This window comes from Meriones unguiculatus, chromosome 1 (genome assembly GCF_030254825.1).
Source record: "Meriones unguiculatus strain TT.TT164.6M chromosome 1, Bangor_MerUng_6.1, whole genome shotgun sequence".
Classification (NCBI taxonomy): Eukaryota; Metazoa; Chordata; class Mammalia; order Rodentia; family Muridae; genus Meriones; species Meriones unguiculatus.
Genome location: NC_083349.1, coordinates 178198045 through 178218295, shown reverse-complemented (window position 1 = coordinate 178218295; position 20251 = coordinate 178198045). Strand labels below are relative to the sequence as shown.

Here is a 20251-nt window from a genome sequence, read left to right as displayed (position 1 = left end):
GTCAAGTAGCCGCATTCTTCCCTCCATGTTCCTGCCTCCACTAAAAGTGTGACACCCTTACTCCCTTTTAACATTCTTGGCAAGTGGGGTGCCACATACCTGTAATCCCAGTATGTTGGAAGCTGACTGACATAGGAGGGTTGTGCGGTTGAAGCCAGCCTGGTTCACAGAACAAGACCATACCTTAATAAAATAAAATGCAAAGCAAACAGCAATAAAACTAAGCAAATAAAAGTACCTCCACTCCTTTATTGAGCTTTGTCAATTTTTGTGTGTGCATATTATCTTTCTAACCACACTGTAGCATCCCTGTCAAACCCGTATTCGTTTGCCCACCTCACTAAGCCCAAGACATACAGATACACAATGATTATAAAATAGGCATTTGCTGAATCAAAAGGACACACAAACATCTGGCTGAGACTTCACATTCCATTGGCATCCCCTCATTACAGGGCTATTATGAACTCAGGCTCCTGTGTCAGACCGACCTCAGTTTGAGGTTGGCCTCTCCATTTACTATCTGTATGTTGCTGGGTGTACTGTCTAAACTGACTCTCTCTTGATAGATCCGAAAGTACCTGATGTACTGCACGAGATCACTGTGAGGATTTAAAAGGACCAATCAATGTAAAATACCTCCAGCAGCATCTGGCACAGTGAGAACTCAGAAAGTGGTTAAGACCATTCTTAGGGCATTCAGAGAACTGCTTTGATGAAGAGTCAGAAACTCTACTGGTCAATCAGACTGACTGCTGCAGAAATTGCTATACACCCTTAGAACAGAGCCTGCCTTTGTTTAACCCATTTGAGCCACAAGGAAGTCATGAAAATGGATGAAAACAGCTCTAATTGTTCCAGAAGTCATCTCTTTTCTTTTTTCTCTCCATTTCCTTTCCTCCCCCTTTCCTTCCTTCCTTCCTCCTTCCCTTCTTTCTGTCCTTCCTTTCTCAGGGTGTCACTCTACCGACCAGGCTACCCTCAAACTCACAATAATCCTCTTGTTTTGGCCTTGTGAGCCCTGAGATGACAGGCATGTATCACATACCCAGCCTAATTTTCTCCTTATTATTAGGTTGAACTCTATAAAATTGCTGTTTCGTAGATCAAAATGATCAAAGTATCCACAATTTCTAATAAAATGACCGGATTTTAATAAAATGACTTGTCCTTTTGTCATCTTTCCCTTTCATCTTGTCCCAATGTCTATCTACTCTTTTTTCTAGATGATGTTGCTTTAGGGATGAAGGGAAATTGATGATGAATACAGCAAAACTCATTTCACCCTCCACTGAGGCCCATATAGCATCAACCTAGCTCCTGCCTACACTGATGCTTAAATTCTTGTAACAAACAAGCAATCATGTGCAATTTTCCATCTCAAAAGATAGCAATGTTTCAACCAAGTGGTTTAGCAGAGGAATTTCTACAGAGCATGACCCGTGCAGATATGCTAGTGAGTCACTGCCCACCAGAAGTTTCTGTGATAAAACATTGCATATGTGAGCTATTCAATATGATAGTCAGTAGCCAGAAGTGATGACAACACCTAAAGTGATACTAGTGTCATGTGACTAAGGAAACCTTAATTTGACTTGGGTTGGGGGTGTGTGTGTGCATGTGTCTATGTTTCTCGGTGCTCTGTGTGTGTGTTTGGGGGGTCATTTCTAGGATTCTGTCAGAACGTTGGTCAACATGGCAAGGGATTTACAAAGGATCCACATCTTTAGCCCTTCATTTATTTGTTTACTTATTCAGTTGTTTATTTATTAATTTGTTTATTTAACTGAGTCAGGATGTCTTGCCACCTAGGCTGACGCCAAACTCACTATGGGCAGCCTTGAATGCCTGGTGCTCCTGCTACAATCTCCCATTTGCTGGTGATTCAGAGATGCAGCAGCACATAACCAGGTGTGGTGGTTGGAGCCAGTGCTTGCTCCACACTGGCAAAGCATTCTAACAACCGAGATATACCTCCAAATTCCCTGTCTTAATAAAAATAAAAGTAAATAGCAACTCATAGCTAGTGGCTCAGCAGACTGATGGAGCAGCTGTAGAACAACAGGAGACGGGCGAGAGATGAGGTTGGGGAAATCAGCACCTTCTAAGGAGCACGTTGCTCATGGCAGGCTTCATCCTGAGATGATGTCTGAAGCCTGGGAGTCTCAGGAAGGGTTTTAAGCGCCAGGGAGTGATACAGTCTGATTAAAGTTTCAGAAAGAGGATTCCAGCTGCCCTGAGGAGGTCGACAAGAGATGGGTAGAGACATTAATCTCTAGGTTTGTTCTGTAAGGGGACTTCCACATTCATTGTCTATGTGTGTGTTTCCATCCATTGCAGCAGTACTTGTTACAAGTAATGAAGTGCAGCTCTTACCTTCCCCTCATTGCTCACAAGGCACCTGTGTTCCTAAGGATTTCTCCAGTATCTACAGTGTGTTCAGGCACAAGTATGTGAGCGTGAGCAGGGTATCCAGAGGGCAGACCTCTGCTCCAGACCATCCCCTTCTGTTTACAGTTTACTCTGCTCTTCTCATGGTCCTCCCCACTGAGGCTGCATTTAGTTGTGGTCCTGCGATGACCCTAGTCCCTCAAAGTCCTCATTTCCTAAGGTGTCTGCAAAGTACTTTCTAGGGCAGGAGACAGTGGCCTGTCTGAGTACTCTAAGCCCACTACCTGACTCATTGACCTCAGGACGTTTTTCTTAACCAGCTCTTTCTCATGTCTCCCTCCAGCTGAAGTCCCACCTATGAGATAAGACAAAACAAGACGACCAATTTAAGTCCCCAGGGACGGAGGGTGGTAAGCTCTACTCGGACTCACCTAAAGAACTTTTGTTTTCCTCTCTCTAGGAACCAATATATACATATGCACGTTCATGGCATTCCCCCACATCCTCTGGACACACACCACACAAAAGCACAGGGACACTGCGCATAGAGAGCTCTCCGACTCCTAGAATTTCCACTCTCGTATCTGTGCAAGGCTGAGTCCTCCTCAGGATGAGCCTGCACCATCCCTATCCCACGGGCAGTGTCCTGCCAAGAAATGAATAAAGTAGCACAGAAGCAAACAGCCAGGCGTGAGGCCCGGCATGAAGCATATTGTCTTTGGAGCTAGCTTGACCTGGTTTCAAACCTCAGCCTGGCCATTTTGACTAAGCAGGTGGTCTCAAGCAGATCACTCGACTTCCCTACTTCAAGTCTACCAAAGATGTCCTTTAGGAGGTTTGTGGGCGTTTTGAAAAAACTTGTGTGTTCAGTGGCTGTGGCTATAAAACACTCAACAGACGAAAGCTGTAAATGTTAGTGTTGGAGGCTTCAGGTGCCACAGGACTGGAGGGGGCACAGAATCAAGGTCAGACTGTCCCCCACACCTAGATGTATATGAAGTATAGAGATCTTACAGGCCATTTTATAGATGAGGCCAGTGAAGTCAGGTAGAGGTAGTGTCACAAATAGTCAGGGTCACACTGAGTCAGGCCAAGACTGCAGGTGTGTCTGGCCAGGTTCAGTACAGGGTTCCTTTCTTCAAGGACGTTTCTTTTGCAAGTGATCGGTCTTTAGACTTGGGGGTGCTCCGCTGTTGCTCCCGGGTAAGAAAAGCAAGCAGAGGAGTGCATTTCTGATCAACTTTAAGTGGATGCCATCATCCTGGTTGCTATGGCAACCGTAGCTTGCTCTAGGAGGCTCAGCTCCTCCGGCCCCTCCCAATCACGCAGCGGACGTGACACGTGCGGCGGGGTCACGTGTTGTTGTTGGGGGGTCTCCGGAAAGCTGCTTCCGGGTCAATGCAGGACACTGGGCTCCGGCGGCTAGAGAGGGGGTCGTGGTGAAGCGGAGCCGGTCCGGGGCCGGCCGGGAGCAGGCCGGAAGCCGAGAGGCGGCGACGGCGGTGGCCGGGCGGGCGGAGTCGAAGCCCGAGGAGCCGCCGCCTCCCGGGCCGAGGGGTGAGTGTAGCCCGGCCGCTGCTCCTCGGGCTGGAGGCCCAAGGCGAGCTCTCCCCAAAGAGGCATTGAGGGCAGGAGGCCAGGCTTGGGCGGCCAGGGCACTGATGGAGGGAGGGAGGGAGGCTGGGCAGCGGGAGCAAGCCAGATGCTCTCAGCTTCCCCGAGGCCTGGGACATGGAAGATGCTCCCTGGGTGGGAATCACAGAATCCAAGGAAAAGAATGAAAACAACTGGATGTGTTAAGTCGGGATCTGTCCCCACCTGTAAGGTTTGGTGTCTTAGTGAGAAAGAGCAGCGGTTCCTATACTCCTGTTCACTAGGCCTACCCCTTCCAGGACTGCTCAATGCATGTTCTTTGATAGGAATTTGGGGTGCATGCATTTGCCCCAAGTCGTATTAAGATTGGGAGCTGCCAGGACACTCCATCCTGGCTTCTTGGGAATGGTGCAAAAGGATCTGAGGTAAGCTGTGTGTTGAGAATAGAAAGTACAGGCTTCTGGGACTGCTGCTAGGAAGACAGTTAAGGAAGGGACGGGGATTGCACCTCTAAAGAGGTCACAGGAAGTGATTGCAGAAGTTGTAGTTGAGGAAAAGTTGATTGGAGGAGTCAAACTGTTGACAATCAGTGGAGGAAGGAGGAGCTTCGCTCCAAGGTTGCTTAGCTACACTAGTTTGTAGGCACCGCCTTGGGGCTGTTGGGAAGCTGGCAGGATCTCAAGGCCAGCCAGGGGCTTGGCTGAGACTTGTCCCTCCTCTCTCTGTTTTTGTGTGGCCTTTGTGTGTGTGTCAAGGAGATCTTGAATAGGTTGCCGTGGGACCATCCGGAGCTAAGAGAGCTTGAGCAGATTGTTTTGGGGAAGGTGTCAAGGCCCAGCATCCAAACATGGGCTTGCCTGAGTTTGCCCCTGTCCTCTTCAAGTCTCTGTATTTGTGTCTGTGTCTGTTGTCTCTCTGTCTCTAGCTCTTGAATAGGTTTCCATAGGCTCATCTTGAGCAGAGAGCTTGAACTGGGCCTGAGGATTAAGGATGGTTAGTCAGCCTGGGTCCTTTGGCTTTAGACGTAGTTCTCCGTTTAATGACTTCCTAACCTGAGAAAAACCAAAAACCTCACAATAGTGAGGACATCATGGCCTAATGCATACACCTACATGTGAATGAAATGTTCCACAAGGTAGTGGGTTTTGTGGTTTGTTTTGATGCAGAGTATCATGGTATAGTTGGCCCTGAATTCACTGTGTGGCCCAGGCTGGCCTGCTGCTTACTGCATTTCTCCAGTTTCAGCCTCCCCAGGGCTGAGCTTCAGGGCATGAGGCGCCACACGTCTGGCTTCATAAAGCAGCCTTTACCCTTGTTAGGTACCTTCTGCCTGCTTCTGCTATATTCCGTTTTCTTTTGTCAGAAAGAAAAATGCTGACAGAGTTCCACCAAATCGATTCACAGGTCACAATTTGTGGTTTAGAAAAATGCCATTTTTAGGCATGCTTCTTTGGCTAGTCAGTGTTTCTATACTGTAAGCTTCTGGCAAGCAGGTGTCATTCTAAGTGGCTGGGCGCATATCATGGGGCAACTGAGGGCTTCAGTTCATCAGGTATTACAATGTGTTTGACCCATTTCCTGAAGTACCATGATGCTAAGTTTTGATGAAATTGGGTGCAAGTGCGTCTTAATTTTCTCTGTCCTTTACTGTGCCCTGGAAATACATCCTTACTTCCATTCAGCCGCCTTATCTGTGTGTCATACTTAAAGCAGACATTTTATTTTACTGTTGCAGTATTAAAAAGATACACTGACCTGTGGGGCTGGAGAGATGCCTCCATTTAAGAGCACCTGCTCTTCTTGAGGACCAGAGTTTAGTTCCCAGCACTCATGGCAGGGGCCTCATAAGTGCCCGTAACTCCACCTCCGAGGGGATTCATAACCTTCCTCTGGCCTCTGTGGGCACCCGTACACAAGTAGCATATAGTCACACAGATACACCCATATGCATACCTCTTCTTTTTCTTCTTCACCACATAAAAATAAAATCAGTTTTTTATTTTTTTAATTTTTTTAAGGACTCGCTGATTTGCCTTTCTGCTGTTTGATTTCATCTCGAACTCTTTAGTAGTTTCTAGATGGCAGGTTTGCTTCCTCTGCGTAAGGATATAAAGTCCGTGTGTTGGTATATGCTTTGAACTTAATCATCAGTTGTGAGTATGACCTTTAGTCAGATAATACCTAACTTTCTCCTAGGAAGGTACTTTTTTAATGTTTACAGAGGAGACGAAGGGCTGGGTGGTCGCGCAGTGAGTAAACGTGTGGCCGTGTAAGCGTGAAGGCCTGTGTCCCTAGCACCCTCCTAGAGAATCTGAGTACAGTGGCACACTTATTACCCCAACTTTACTGGGAGTCAAGGTGGCAAGATCCCAGGGGCTGACTCAGTGAGCTCCAAGTTTGGTGAGAGATTGTTTCAAAACACAAGGAAGATGGCTGACTTCCATTGCTGGCCATCACATCTGTAAACACACGTGTGTATCCGCACAAAAGAGAGGAACTCCTTAGAGACACAGTATTGATTCCTAATAACTGTTGATAGGTATTGGTGAACAAAGGGAGCGCCCTTCATAGGTTGCTGCTTCCCTTGGAAGTTGTTACACAGCCTGCTGCCGCGGGATGTGGCGTGTCACCGGATGTTGCCTCATTTCAGTGACCAGTGACAGGATGTACACTTAAGATGAAGGTGAAACTGAGGGGCACTGTCACTAGGAGAAGTTGCCCAAGTTAAACCTTGTCCGGGGAGCCCATCTTCTGTAGATGACGCGTGGAAGCACAGGCCACCAGCAGACTGGGGCTTATAAAACAGGCCTGCTGCCTTCCCTGTTGGCTGTGGTATGGCTGCTGCTGGGAAGGATTGGGTCAGCATGTGTGAGCCGTCTTAACCATTGTCTCTTCTCACCAGCTAAATATTGCTTGTTACAAAGATTGTTTTGTAGCAGGTGTTGGGATGGCTAAGGAAGATCTTCATTCATTTCGTTTTTCTTGGAATCACTTGTACACGTGAATAAACAATTTTGAACTCATTGGGTTGGATCCTGTGTCCTTTTTAAAGTGTTTCTTCATCCTCTTGACCCTCTAATCCACAGAAGGCTCTTCTGCCCTTGTATGTTTTGCATCCAAACTGCTGAGGGTTTGGAAGTTGGACATTTGATGCTTGTTAGAATACTGTGAGAGATGAGATTGTGTTGCTCTGAATAATGTTTCGTGTGTGTGTGTGTGTGTGTGTGTGTGTGTGTGTGTGTTCGAATTAAATGGTGTAACATGTCTGTAGATTACTCAGAGGTCCGTCTGCTCACATCTTATTCCGAACTGTATCTTGTGAAAGTGAGTGTTCATTTAGATTTTGGGTCCAGCCAGCTATATAAGATAACCACCTATACACCTACCCAACCTGTGCCAGCAGTACCAGGGCATGAACCCAGGGCCTCACCCGTGCTGGGCAAATGTTCTACCACTGAACGCTATCCCCAGCCTCAGGAGGAGTTCTGAAAAGTAACTTGGAGCTGATAGTGCTACAATTTGGGTTTAAGGGTTGAGAAGTACTCCTGAGCTGTGCCCTGCATGCATTTTGTCACGGAGTTGCCTTTTGAGGCCATATCCTGATTTTTCTTTTGGGGCTTAGATCTGTGGTAGGACAGCTGCCTTGATGTGTGATACTCTGATTCCACCTGATCTTACCCAGCTGTGTGAGCGAAAACTCTTGCAGAAAATTTGGCTACCATTACTCTTTCTCTCCACAAAAACCATTAGCCAGGAGCTTTCCCGAGCGGGCGCTAAGAAAAGCACCTGGTGTAATGGCTGACACTCAGGGCCTTCTCCAGCTTTCCTCAGTGTTCTTCTGACCATCGTTCCATTTCCCAAAACAGATAGTCTTCCCACCCAGATTACTGTCCACTGAGCCTCTTTCTGCCTGTAAGAGGGTTACGGAATCCCTTCCTTTGTCAAATCCTGTTCTTTCTCCTTTCCTTTTATATGCCCTCTCTCATGTGAAGTCTTTGTGCTTGCATTCGTGTTTCAGAAATACCCAGAAATCGGGAGGCTCTAACACCGTAGAATCTTGAAGCTAGCCAGCATAGTTCACAGAACAAATGAGTCATAATCGACTGAACTTAAAATTAAAAAGCAGATCCTTTATTCTGCCCTGGGCTTCTGAACTAAAATCTATGTCTTAGGACTCTGCCCCATGATTGTTCTGCCCAGTAAGATTTAAGAGTCACCAACCTAGCATGGTGCTTTAAACTGTAGCAGGTACACACAGATGATTTTGCGAACATGATGTTTAACGAAGTGAGCAATGTCCTACTTCAACAGGCTGCTTTAATTTTAGGGCTTTGGAGTCAGCCTCCCTTGGAGTCCTGGCTTTGTCGATCGCTAGTCAAATGACCCACATCCTGTTTGGCTTGGGTTTTCTGATCTCTCAAATGGGGTTAATAGTGCCTTTTATGAGTGTCATGAGAGTTAAATGAGATAGTAATAGCAAACAATACAGCATATGTGCATAGTAAACTCAGGTTTTATCTGCTGTTGTGAAAACAAGTGCCTGAACAACATCATACTGGTCATGAAATTGATTGATCCGAACTGTTGTGTGTAAATAGTCCATTCACAAGGGAGGGGTATTGTTGATTTGACTTACCCTAGGCTCTTGTGCCATGACTTTCCTTCTGTCGGTGTTCCCAATAAAAGGTATTAATGCCTTACTATATACTAACCACTTTACTAGATGCTTTCATTGAAAGGACTTTACTTCAGATGTTCCACAACAACTCTGAAACAGCAACGGATAGCTTCACTTGACTGCTGAGGACACAGGTCTCGAGAGGTAACTTACGGGAATTACTTAATGATCAGAATGAACTCAGAACTGAATGAAGCATACTGTTTTTAGAAATAAAGATTTCATGTCTAATTATGTATACATGTGTGCCTATGTGTATGTATGTGCGTGTGAGTGCGGGTGCCTGGAAGTCCAGAAGAGGGCATTGGACCCCCTAAAATGAGCACGGGTGGTTCTGAGCCTCCTGGCACAGGTCCTTCGGAGGAGTAGTACATGCTCTTAATCACCAAGCCATGTCTCTAGCTCCTGGAAGCACCCTTTTAAGCACAGTGCTTTTCTCAAAGTAGAAAATTGTGAGCGTGCATGTACACGCGCGTGCACACACACACACACACACAAGAGAGAGACAGAGTGAGACAGAAAAACATACACACACAGACACAGATACACAGAGAGAGAGAGAGAGACTAACCCCTAGGAGACTTAAGTAGTTAACATTTTCAAAACTCAAGATCTTGTGAAACTTTAACAATTCACCCACCCAAGTCAGCTTGGTGAGCTTTAGAAGTACAAGGATAGTACACATCCTTAGGAGTGTGGCCGAGCGTTCTATTGCAGATAGTTAAGATTGTTCTTAGAATGATGCTTTCCCAGTCTACTGTCAGCCTCCCCAAATTACTTGATTTTTTTTAAAGTTTTAAAAATTAATTTATTTTTTATTGATTACAGTTTATTCACTTTGTGTCCCAGCCAATCCCACCTTCCCTCCCTCATCTCCTCCCTGCCCCTCCCCTAGTCCACTGGTAGGGGAGGTCCCCTTCCATCTGACCCTAGCCTATCAGTTCTCATCAGGACTGGCTGCATTGTCCTCCTCTGTGGCCTGGTAACAGGGTTTCTCTGTGTAGTCTTGGCTGCCCTGGACTTGCTTTGTAGACGAGGCTGGCTTCGAACTCACAGAGATCCTCCTGCTTCTCTCTCTGGAATGCTGGAATTACAGGCGTGCACCGCTGCAACTGGCTCAAACTACTTGATTTTTATTTCACTGTCAGTAGATACTGCAGTCGATACTGTCAGTAGATACGTCTATTCAGAATAACGTTCAATTTTCCATTCATCCACCCAGTACTTGCTGTGTGCCAGGCTCCGCTGTAAGACAAAATGGGGCTGACACAGCCTCACTGTGGTGGAGAGACTTGACAGCACTAACAGATCACAAGAAGTGCTGTGTCGAGTGGAAGAGAATGCGAGACAGTGCGTGATGACAGCCATACTGTGTTTGTATTTGGTAGTGTGGTCAGAGGCAGCCTCTTTGAAAAGGTGACATTTGTGTTTAAGTTTGAGGCACTTGCATGTGAAGATGAAGCAAGGGGAAGTCAGCTTGGCGAGCTTTAGAAGTACAAGGAAAAGAGTGGCGGGAAGTGGGGTTAGAAAGATAAGCCGAGAGCAGAGCTCAGGAAGCCTGAGCAAACGGAGCCTTGACGACTACAAGGTTGAGATTGGGTTTTGTTCTAGGTGAGAAAGGAGGCCGACAGCATTTTGAATAATATCATTTGACTTACATTTTGTCTATATCACAAGAAGTTAGGAGATGCCAGTGAGGAAATCTTTGGGGAGGTCCTAGCAAGGTTGATGATGGCTTGACCAGAGTATTGAAAACAGGGAGGCAGAGGTAGGTGTGGGTTGGATGCTGAGAGGAAGCAACAGTCAAGCAGACTAAGGAATGAAGAGCCCTCTCTGGTATTACCCCAGGCCTTTCTGATCACAGTCCCCCACCCGAGGGCACTTAGTTATCCTATGCTCTGTCTGTCTCCGTCTCTGTCTCTCTCTGTGTGTGTATTCTGAAGATGGAACTTGCGTCCGCCTTGGGTCCTCATGCTTGTATAGCAAGTGCTTTGTTAACTGAACCATCTTCTCAGACCGAGAGTTTGTTTGCTTGCTTGTTTGTTTTAACTACTGAGGTATATGACCTGAAATGATGTTTATCTTTCATGTTGCAAAGTTTGTATAAATTAGAATACATACATACACACACACATGTGCACACAGTCATATATATATATATGAATATTATATATATATGAATATTATGTATCACTTTGCCTATAAGTTCTGGGGCCTGAGCCCAGAGCTAAATCCCCAAGCCCCGACATTGTTTTGAAAATGTATTTGTGTTGATGAGGAAGCTTAATGAGCTGTTGTTAATTTCCATTGTGCCATTTCATTTACGTGTATGTTGTAGTGGATTCATTTGTTCCAGGATATTAGCAGTTTCAAAGTGATGCTTATGGGCATCCTTACCCTTGTCTCTTGGTGCACTTCTGCCAGTTCCTCTAGAATTTTCTTTGAGAGCTGGAACTGATGGATCGAACGCAATGTGCAGGCAGGACTTGGTGATGCATGTCTGTAATCCCAGCACTCTGGAGGTAGAGGCAGGATGATCACAAATTCTAGGCTAGCCTGAGCAAACATGGCAAGACTTTGTTTCAAAATGAAGAGTGATGTGTTTATCTTCAGTTTTGCCATCTAGAGATACATTCTGCTGTACGGTGTCTGTTACAGGTGTACTCCTGCTAGCCACACAGAGTTCTCTACAGAGTAGGGTGCTTTCCTCCCACTTCTTTAGCTTTCGGGGTTCAAACGTGTGTGCACGCGCGCGCGCGCGCGCGCGCGCGTGTGTGTGTGTGTGTGTGTGTGTGTGTACGTGTGTGAGATCACTGAGACTTTCATTTTTGTCTGGGTTATGGAGGATCAGCATCTTTTACGTAATTCCATTAGCCATTTGAGAGTTATCTCCTGTTAAATACTTATTCGTGTCTTTTATCTGTTTTTCCACTGGATTTTAATTTTTCTTTTTAAAAACAATTCTTTATATTTTATGTATATCACAATCTTTTTCCAGTTTCAGGTGTGACTTTCGTGTTTTAATGTCTGTTGATATCAAAAGCTTTTAATCCTGCTGTCCACCTTCTTTCTGTGTTACACATGTTCTGTTGTGACGTCTATGTCAAGGGCACAGAGCAGTCCTTAGGGGGAGTGCCTGTTTATTCTGGGGGAAAGCTTGCTTTTGTGTTTTGTCTTTGAGTTGAGGTTTTTCCTGTGCTTTGAGGTTGGCATTCAGTTTCTTTTTTGCCCTCTTTTTTTTTTTTTCCCCAGACATATATTCGCTGTTCCAGGATTAATTATTGACTGGTTTAAGTTTTTCCTGCGGGTTTCTCTGCCCCTTCATGCATTATTTACATGGGCCTGTGTTCTTTTTTCTTGGTCTCTTCTCTCCCTTGAGTTGTTCTCAAAGTAAACTTTGGTTTTGTTGTTCTCATGTTTTTCTGCAAAGTCACCCTGAGCTAGTGGATATAGAACAGTTGTTCCTACAGGAAATACAGGTTCATTCCTGTGAGCTTGTGACCCTGAAGATACGTTTTGTCAAATGAGCAATGACAATACATATCTATCTTTGTATCTATGTATCTGTCTGTCTGCCTGCCTTCCTTCCTTCCTTCCTTCCTTCCTTCCTTCCTTCCTTCCTTCCTTCCTTCCTTCCTTCCTCCTTCCCTCCTTCCCTCCTTCCCCCTTCCCTCCTTTCTTTCTTTTTTTTTCTTCTCAACTGTCTAATAAAATTATGTAAAAGATGCTTACTCTCAATTAACCAGGCAAAAATTAAAATCTCAGTGGTCTTCTGCACACATACGCAAAAGTTTAAAACCCTGACAGCTGTGGGGGAAAAGCACCTCTAAACTGCCAAGAACTCTCATTGTGACTAGCGTGACTATGCCTGGTACAAACACCTTACAACACAGTGTTTCTCTAGCAAAACTGGAGATTTGTTTCTTTATTTATTTACTTAAACTTTCTATATTTATTTCTTTTAAGACACTTGCTTATTTGCTTGGTTCCCAGTGAATTCACTGCACTGTGACTTAAATCTGAATGAAATAGTCTTTGGGGTGTGTTTTCTCCACTGAGGCACATCAGAGCCTCCCATGTCTTGAGAGCAAATGCCATTTCAGCACCAGTGTTTGGAGACATCAGTGGAAGCACAAAACCCATGAAAAAATCCAGCCCTGACTGGATCCCCGTGTCTGTTGTATGGGAGTTTGTTTACAGTATGGGAGCTGAAAGCAGAAGGCAGGCCCCACCCTATGTGCCTCAGCTCCAGCTTTTCATCAGGTGACTCACATTTTTGACCCTCTGCATATGTCTACAAGTAACCACAGGAATTCTGAGTGTTGACTTGCAGATAGTTTTTGGCAAACAGATGGATTTAAGACACAGAAGCCGTGCAGTATAATAGGGCTGTGAAATACTGGAGATGATTTTTAGATCATTAGCTTTGGCACTGTCCTTGTCATACACATAGCAATGTTCTATTAGAAGAGAACAATTTAGTGCAGTGACTTTCAAATGCTGTTTCCTGATTGACATGTGTCATTATTGCAATAAAAAGACATTCTTTTCTTGAAGATACTTTTATTATATTTATAATCATGGCATTGTTAGTCCATAGGTTAGAAGCAAATTAGTATAGATTTTCTATTCCTACTATGTTGAAAACAAGTCTAAATTATTAAACCCTGATTGTAGTGACTTACTGAGATCATGGTTTTTGTGGGCATCATGAATAATTAAGGGATAAGTTTTATGAAGCCAAGTGCCCATTCATTTAGCAGTGTGTGCCCTCATGAAACTTGATAAATGATTACAAGACATATGTATATGATTTTATCCTTCATAAATCAGATCTCTTCTAAATGCATTTATTACAACTCACCTGTTCTATCCTTCAGGTAGGAGGAAAGGCATAGAAAGTTGTCTAGTTGACAAGGAATGACATTATAAATGCCCATTAGTTGGCAGTAATCGGCATAGCATGGGCCCTGAGAAGCCAGATCAAATGTATTTAACAGTGATCATAAGTAAGCTGTCCAGCCCGATACTCTCACTTCCGATACTGGTCACTTGGAGATGGTAGTAGTGGTGTGGTAGTAGACAGGACAGAGACCAACATCTCTTAGATGCCCCTTGGGCTAAATGCTTTCACTGGTACTGCTCCATTCTTCAGCAGTCCTCTGAGGTAGAAGTTAGGGCACTCTATCACTCCTGCCCATGCGTAAGCAAATGAAGGCTTGGAGGTCTTCAGCAACTGTCTGCAGCCACATGGGCTAGGATAGTGGGGTGGAGCTGGACTCTGTCATCATTAGTTCCAAGCAGCTTAGCTCCGGAGTCAGCACTCACCGCCACAGGCGGCAGTGCGGTAGCACCAGACTGGAAAGGACCTGGTGACAGTGTTTCCGTGTGTAAACTTTGGCATGTTCTCTACGTGGCTGTTCAAACATCTGGCAACCTCTGGTTACTAGAGTGCTTTGTTATCTCCAGAAGCTGTTGAATGATACGCTAGATGTCTGTTGCTAATGAGACTTGGCCTTCCACCACAGCGTCCCTTGTTGCTGCTGTAGCACAGAGATAATGTAGTAGTCCGTAGACACATGGGTAATGACCTCAAGCCTGGGTGTCCACGGCTGCAAGAAAGTGTGTTTAAGCGATCCATTCTAGAGGGGGAAGTCTGCATTGCTGTTTGGGGGACAGAGTAGTTTTCCCCCCTCTGGTAAGTGGCAGGACAGGGCTCCTGTTTCGTGTTCAGGTTCAGTGACTTTGATGTAGTTACAAGAAGAATTTTGGCTGCAGTCAGTTTCATACATCTTAGCAAGGGCTGCTTCTAGGATTTGCATGTGGTGCTGTATGCTGTTGACATGAACTATTCCTTTTTTTTTTTTAATCAAGTCAGCATGGCTCAGCAGATTGGCTACAGGAAAGATGACTTAGCATGCTGGTCTGGCCCCAGACACCTGAGTAAATCCTCTAGTTTCCCCGGCTGTAGATACAGATAAGTGTCACTGTCTGTTTCAAGAGTGCAGCTGTGGAAGAGGCCTAGGCTTTAAAGTGATTGTTAATCTTGGTGTGGAGACACTTGGTTTGGGACATCACTTTAAGAGGACATGTGTCTAACCCTGCTCTGAGTAAGTGCGATAACAAAGCCTTCGATTTGTCCAGATGGGATCTGGGTCAAATAGAAAGCTCGGGGTGTGCGTGAACTTGTCTGTGAAGGAGGTGGTAGTGGGGGCTTCAGGGTAGAATCTCTTCAGAGATGTTGAAGTAAATAATATAAATGCTACCCTTTGGGGCAGTGGTGTGGCTGCTGAGTGTCTGGGGCAGTGTTTTGCTTTCTGTTTCAAAGTGCCTAATGCGACATAGCAGTTGGTTTACAACAGTTTTAGTCACTGAGAAACTGCGAGCATTAGGAAGTATTTAGAAATTAATACCTTTGGAATAGTTTCGCATGAAGAGGCGCTTTGTTATGTTTCCCTTCCTGAGGCAGTACACGTGGGTCAGGCATACTGTGCTTGAATACACTGGGCAACAAGTGTGCATATCGGTGCAAAAAACAAGTGTGTTTGCTGATGTGTACCTGTAGCTGAGAAAACCTTGCCAACACTACCTGTGTCTTGTGTGCAGTATGGCCGACAGTAGAAAACACAGTTTTGGCATCTCTGATGTCACTAATTGCGGCACAGAAATTTGAGTCAGGTAGTCTAAAGTGCGTGTTGCTGTAGGTGGTGCTTCAGGTCTAGGAATGAAGACACTGAGGAATTCACATTTTCACATCCCATCTGCCAGTGTTCTAATATGACACATATATAGTCAAGAAAGGGTGATGTGGTACACATTACACCAAGGTGCTGTGTGGAATACAGTTGACACAGAGGCTTTGGGAATGGAGTGACTGTTGGACAGGTCTAAGACCATGGTCGCATGGCAAGGGCTGATGATGGCTTATCTCCCAGACGTGTCTTGCATTTGGAATGTGAAGAGTTCAATTAACAAGTTGGCTTTCCTTGTCTCTGCAGGGTAGCTCTACAAGTTTATTAGAATTGATACATTTTTTTTCTTACTTTTCATCCAAAGAGGGCATCTAGTTAGAGAGGTAATGGTAGAGTGCATATAACTTCAGTACAGATTAAATTGGAGTGTCATTCAGAAGGAGACCCAACCTATTTACTGCCTTGGACTATGTCCTTGAGGTGTTCATTTGAAAGACATTTGGAAGACATACCTGACTTCCATTGTAACAGCTCATTAATGGGATTAAAGCCCTCAACAGAGTTTTGTTGCTATGTTTGTATGTATGTATGGACACAGAAAGTTTTTCATGAACTTCAAGACAGAGTCTAAAATTATGTGACTAAAAGCCACTTAATCTTTGAGTAGAAAATACACATCTCCCTAGGCTGGAAAATGTGGTCTGGAAGGACAACATGAGGTGCCTTTGCAGGCTTAGTCCGATTGCTGAGTGTCACTGATGCCTTCTGGCGTGGCTGTGCCTGGAAGGCTTTTGGCTGCACTCTCTGCAACGTCTAGCTCAGCTACCAGAAGGGATGTTCATGGCGACAGTTGCGGGTTGTGCAGCGCGGACCTTGTTGTTTGCTTACTTCCAGATAGAAGTTTTAAAAAGTTCAGATCAGACAATGTAGTTGTGTAAATCAGTAAGGTCATTAACAGACTGTCACTTTTAGAGTCTTAACATCTTTCTGGAGAAAAATATATGTAACATATCCAGACGTTGTCCTAGAGTGATTGTGTTTCAGTGGCAATGAACCTGGACTGTGGACCAGAAACCCTTGTTCAGAAAGTGAAGCAAGTCAAAGCCTGCAGCCTCCTAGAATGCAGTGTTGAAGGATCTAGCAGGGTTTGGGGTTAAAACCAGAAAGTGTTTTTGTGATGAGGTTAAAAGAGGAATCCACACTTAGTGGAAGTCTACTAGATTAAGGAAAAGAATTGGAAAAATTAAGAAAGCTGGTATCCTGGGGGATTGTGGGACATGACCCAGGAGAGTGCCTTCTTTAGGCTTTGTCCTGTCACTTACTGCTGACCTTTCCAGACCCCCTCACACACACACACACACACACACACACACTTGGCCAACACATTTCTCATTTGACCTTAAAAAGAAACAGTTCTTAACCTCTGGGTTTTCTTCATCCACTGCTCATCTCTTCCACTTCCATCCAAGCCTCTTAAATATCAGGCACACCATAATCTTTGTCTTCACTTTCTTACTCTCCTTATGGTACTGTTCTCGACTCTCTCCCTTGTCTGTGCTGAAACTATTGTCACTTCCCCTGAGGTGAGCAAACTCAGCTCTGCCCTGGAAGGCTCTGAAGATTCTCAGCACTTTGAGTGCTGTGTAGGATCGGGAACGCCATCTTTGCACTGCGTCCACAGCACTGTGAAATTTATCTTTTTTCTTTTTTTTTTAAACCTCTGCAGGATAACCTCTGGCTTGAGCAGGGTCAGCATGCTCTGAACCCCTTCCTGAACTGCGCCCTCCACCCCCACTGTCCCTGGATTCTGATGTCCCTGTTCCTTTGTCGCTAGTACTTGGAATGTTCTCTAGCTTGCTCCTCTGCTAGATGGCCCAGGTTTCATCTATTTCGTTATGCTTCCAAAAGTTAACCACTTCCTGTGTTTTTTTTAAATGCTTACTTCATTTTATGTGTATGTGCCTGAATATGTGTGTGTTCATGAGTGTGTGTGTGTGTGTGTGTGTGTGTGTGTGTTTGTGTGCACGCACCACGTGTGTAGGAGCCCTTGGAGGTCAGGAGAGACACAGAGTCCCCTGGAACTGGAGTTAGAGACAGTTGGGAGCTACTACATAGATGTTGGAAACTGAACCCAGGTCCTTTGCAAGAACAGGAAAGGCTCTAACTACTGAACAGTCTCTTCACCCCCCACGCTACTCTTTCTGTGTGACTTGGGGCTCATGTATTTCTTTCAAAGTGTGGTAATCTTGTGAAGTCAGGGTTCGAATTTTGTTTCTTCTCCCTTTCTTTAGTGCTCAGCACAAATTCAGCCTCTGATACATGTGTGTTCATTGATTCCCACTAAGTGAAATACACTCTGTGGAAGTACTTGTTTAATATATAAATGAACAGCAGATCGACCTAATTGGGATTAAAGTTCAAAAAGAAATCACAGAGAAAATGAGAGGCAGTTGTTTAACCCCCAACAGTTTGTGAGTGATTCCCATTATCAGATTATCTTCGGAAGGAAGCAGACATCTAACTGGAAAGAAACGTCACTGGCATGAAACATCATCTCACCAGTAGAACCTTAAAGGTGAACGGTGCACATGTGGGCAAATGTTTACCTTCTTCTTAGGCCAATATTGGCAGGTGCTTTCAGAGGGCAGTTTCCTGCCTTCCTCTGGTAAACGGATGTGCCACCATCTCCTACTTCTGGTTAAGTGGTTAAGTCTGATTTATTGTTTGCAAGTGGGTCCGAATCAAGTGATACTTCCACTTACGCAGTCTCTTCTGGGTGATTTCACCCCACCGTAGCTTAGGACAGGTGTTGTTTTTATTTCTTTATTCCTAAAGTGTAACTCGGGTCCGCAGCCACTGATGATTGCAGTACTGTGAAACTAGCGAGAGTGCTCCATTGTGGAAGACCTTCTTTGTTGGTCTTCAGTCAGTGGTGACCTGGTGGCCTGAAGTTCGGAAGGCTCCTGAGTTCATCTCTGCTTCCTGGTATGGTTGTGTAATTGCTCTTGGCTGGCTAAGGCATGCCGGGGAACTCCCTGCAGCCCTGCACAGGTCCATTGTCCAGAGTCCAGCTTTGCATTTGCCCTTTGAGGGAGCAGTGAGGAGCTGTAGGACCTGGTGGCTGCTGTCACTTTCCTGTCTGCCTACATTCCTCTCCTAGTCCCACTGCTGAAGTTTACTTCCTAGGCTCAGGTATGTGCCCTTCTACTTTTTTCAGTGCGTTTTACAAAATTACCAACTTCATTTGATCACCCATTCTATTTTTCTTTTCTTCCCTTCTTCATTCCTTTAAAGTTACTAGAATACTATATATACCACGTGCCAAAAAACCCAACTTGAATTTCTTTTTTTAATAGAAACTATAATATTAAATAAAAACATAATTTTAACAACCTGACAGATTATTGGATCTGTATATTTCATGTATATGTTACATGAAAGTGCCTGCTCTGACAGATGGCACCTGGGTCTTCTGAGTTCAGGTACCTCAGAGAGTAGCTCAAGGCTCCTCTCTGCCCTGCCTCCCCTCTGCTCCCACCCTCCTTTCTTCCACAGTCTCTCAGAGACAGTTGCTGCTGCTGCCTCTAACTCTTTCTCTTTTTTCCTTTCAGAGATAGCCTGTGCTCATATATCCCAATACTTCTATTTTTATAAGGTTTCGATTTTACATTTAGCACTCTGAGGTATTTCTGTCTCTGGGAAGTTGTGAGCGGGGCTGGTAGTATTTCTGCTTTATGAAGCACACTGTTCCCTGTTGTTTCTGTGGACAGTATTTATATTGCTTACCACCAGAGGCTGTGTCTTGAGTAACGTTAGCATCCAGGGTCAGCTTTAACCCGGTTGTAGGTTGTATTGACTTCCATACTTTAGCTCACCTTCTTTGGGTGGGGAGGCAGCTTGTTTGACAGTATGCTCGTGAGACTAGATGCTCTGATAGCAATCCAGCTGGTGGCAGCGCTGTGCACGCCTTAGCCCCAGCTCATGCTTTGTTGTGACGTTTTCCAGGTGCTGCAGCATTCTGCAGTGGGATCTTGAGGCACAAAGGACTTGAGATTTTCTCATGTCCCACCACCTGTAATGGAACCCAGCAGCATCCCCCAAGATTCCTGGCTGGCTGACTCCCCGGTTTCCAGCACCAGTTCAGCACAGTTTGACAAATGTATTTGAACTCTGCCAACTGCAGAGGTAGACGGGTGTAACTTGACTCCTGTTATTTCCAGAAAGTCATAGATTATCCCCCAAACCTTTTAAAGGGCTTGAGTTAAAGATCTTTTCCATTCTACATTTCCTCCTTTTTCAGCCTTCTTGGTTTTCAGTCTTCTTTTCCTACCTACCGTTCCTCCTAAAACACAGCAGATCTGAGTAGATTTTGTGTTACTGATCCATGTGGCCCTCTTAAGGCTCTAGTTGGATGGTCATGCGCCCATGGGGGCAGCACCTGCTTTGCTGGAAGGCTCTGCAGCAAATGACAGTAAAGGGGGTCACTTTGAAATCCCGGAGAGAACACTACATATTTTCATATCCCGAATATTTGAAAGCGGTTTTTGTTTTGTTTTAGGGTACTAGGGCCTGAACCTGGGGTCTTGTATATGATATGCCAAACAAGGACACTATCTGTACTCCTAGCATTTTTTATTAATAATTTTTGTTTTGAGACGGAGCCTCACTAAGTAAGTAGTTCAGGGTAGCCTTGAAATCAGTTGTAGTCTGGGCTGCCTTGTACCTTAGATTCTTCTGCTTCCGCCTCTCAAGAAATGAGGATTATAGACTGGCACCTCCGGGCCTGGCTTTGGAAGAGTTTTTCTCAAGCGTGAAGACTCAAGGGAAAACTTTCAAGTTCCCATGGTTGTTTATTATCGCAGGCACTTGCCTTCACTTGAACCACTATTTACTTTTG

General features: G+C 45.0%; 1 protein-coding gene across 5 annotated transcripts in view; it reads left to right on the top strand.

Annotated features, from left to right (window-relative positions):
• Positions 1–20251, top strand: part of LOC110559822 (tubulin-specific chaperone cofactor E-like protein) — a 173465-nt gene that overhangs the window by 27130 nt on the left and 126084 nt on the right. The window contains exon 1 of one of the 5 annotated variants that reach the window (XM_060372127.1): positions 3745–3948. The exons of 1 other annotated variant lie outside the window; for it this stretch is intronic. The gene's annotated coding sequence lies outside the window, so the exon portion shown is untranslated. Of the gene's footprint in view, positions 1–3744; positions 3949–4091; positions 4410–18426; positions 18547–20251 lie in introns of those variants that run through there. 3 more of the 5 variants (XM_021655446.2, XM_060372118.1, XM_021655447.2) reach the window with 3 other exon arrangements.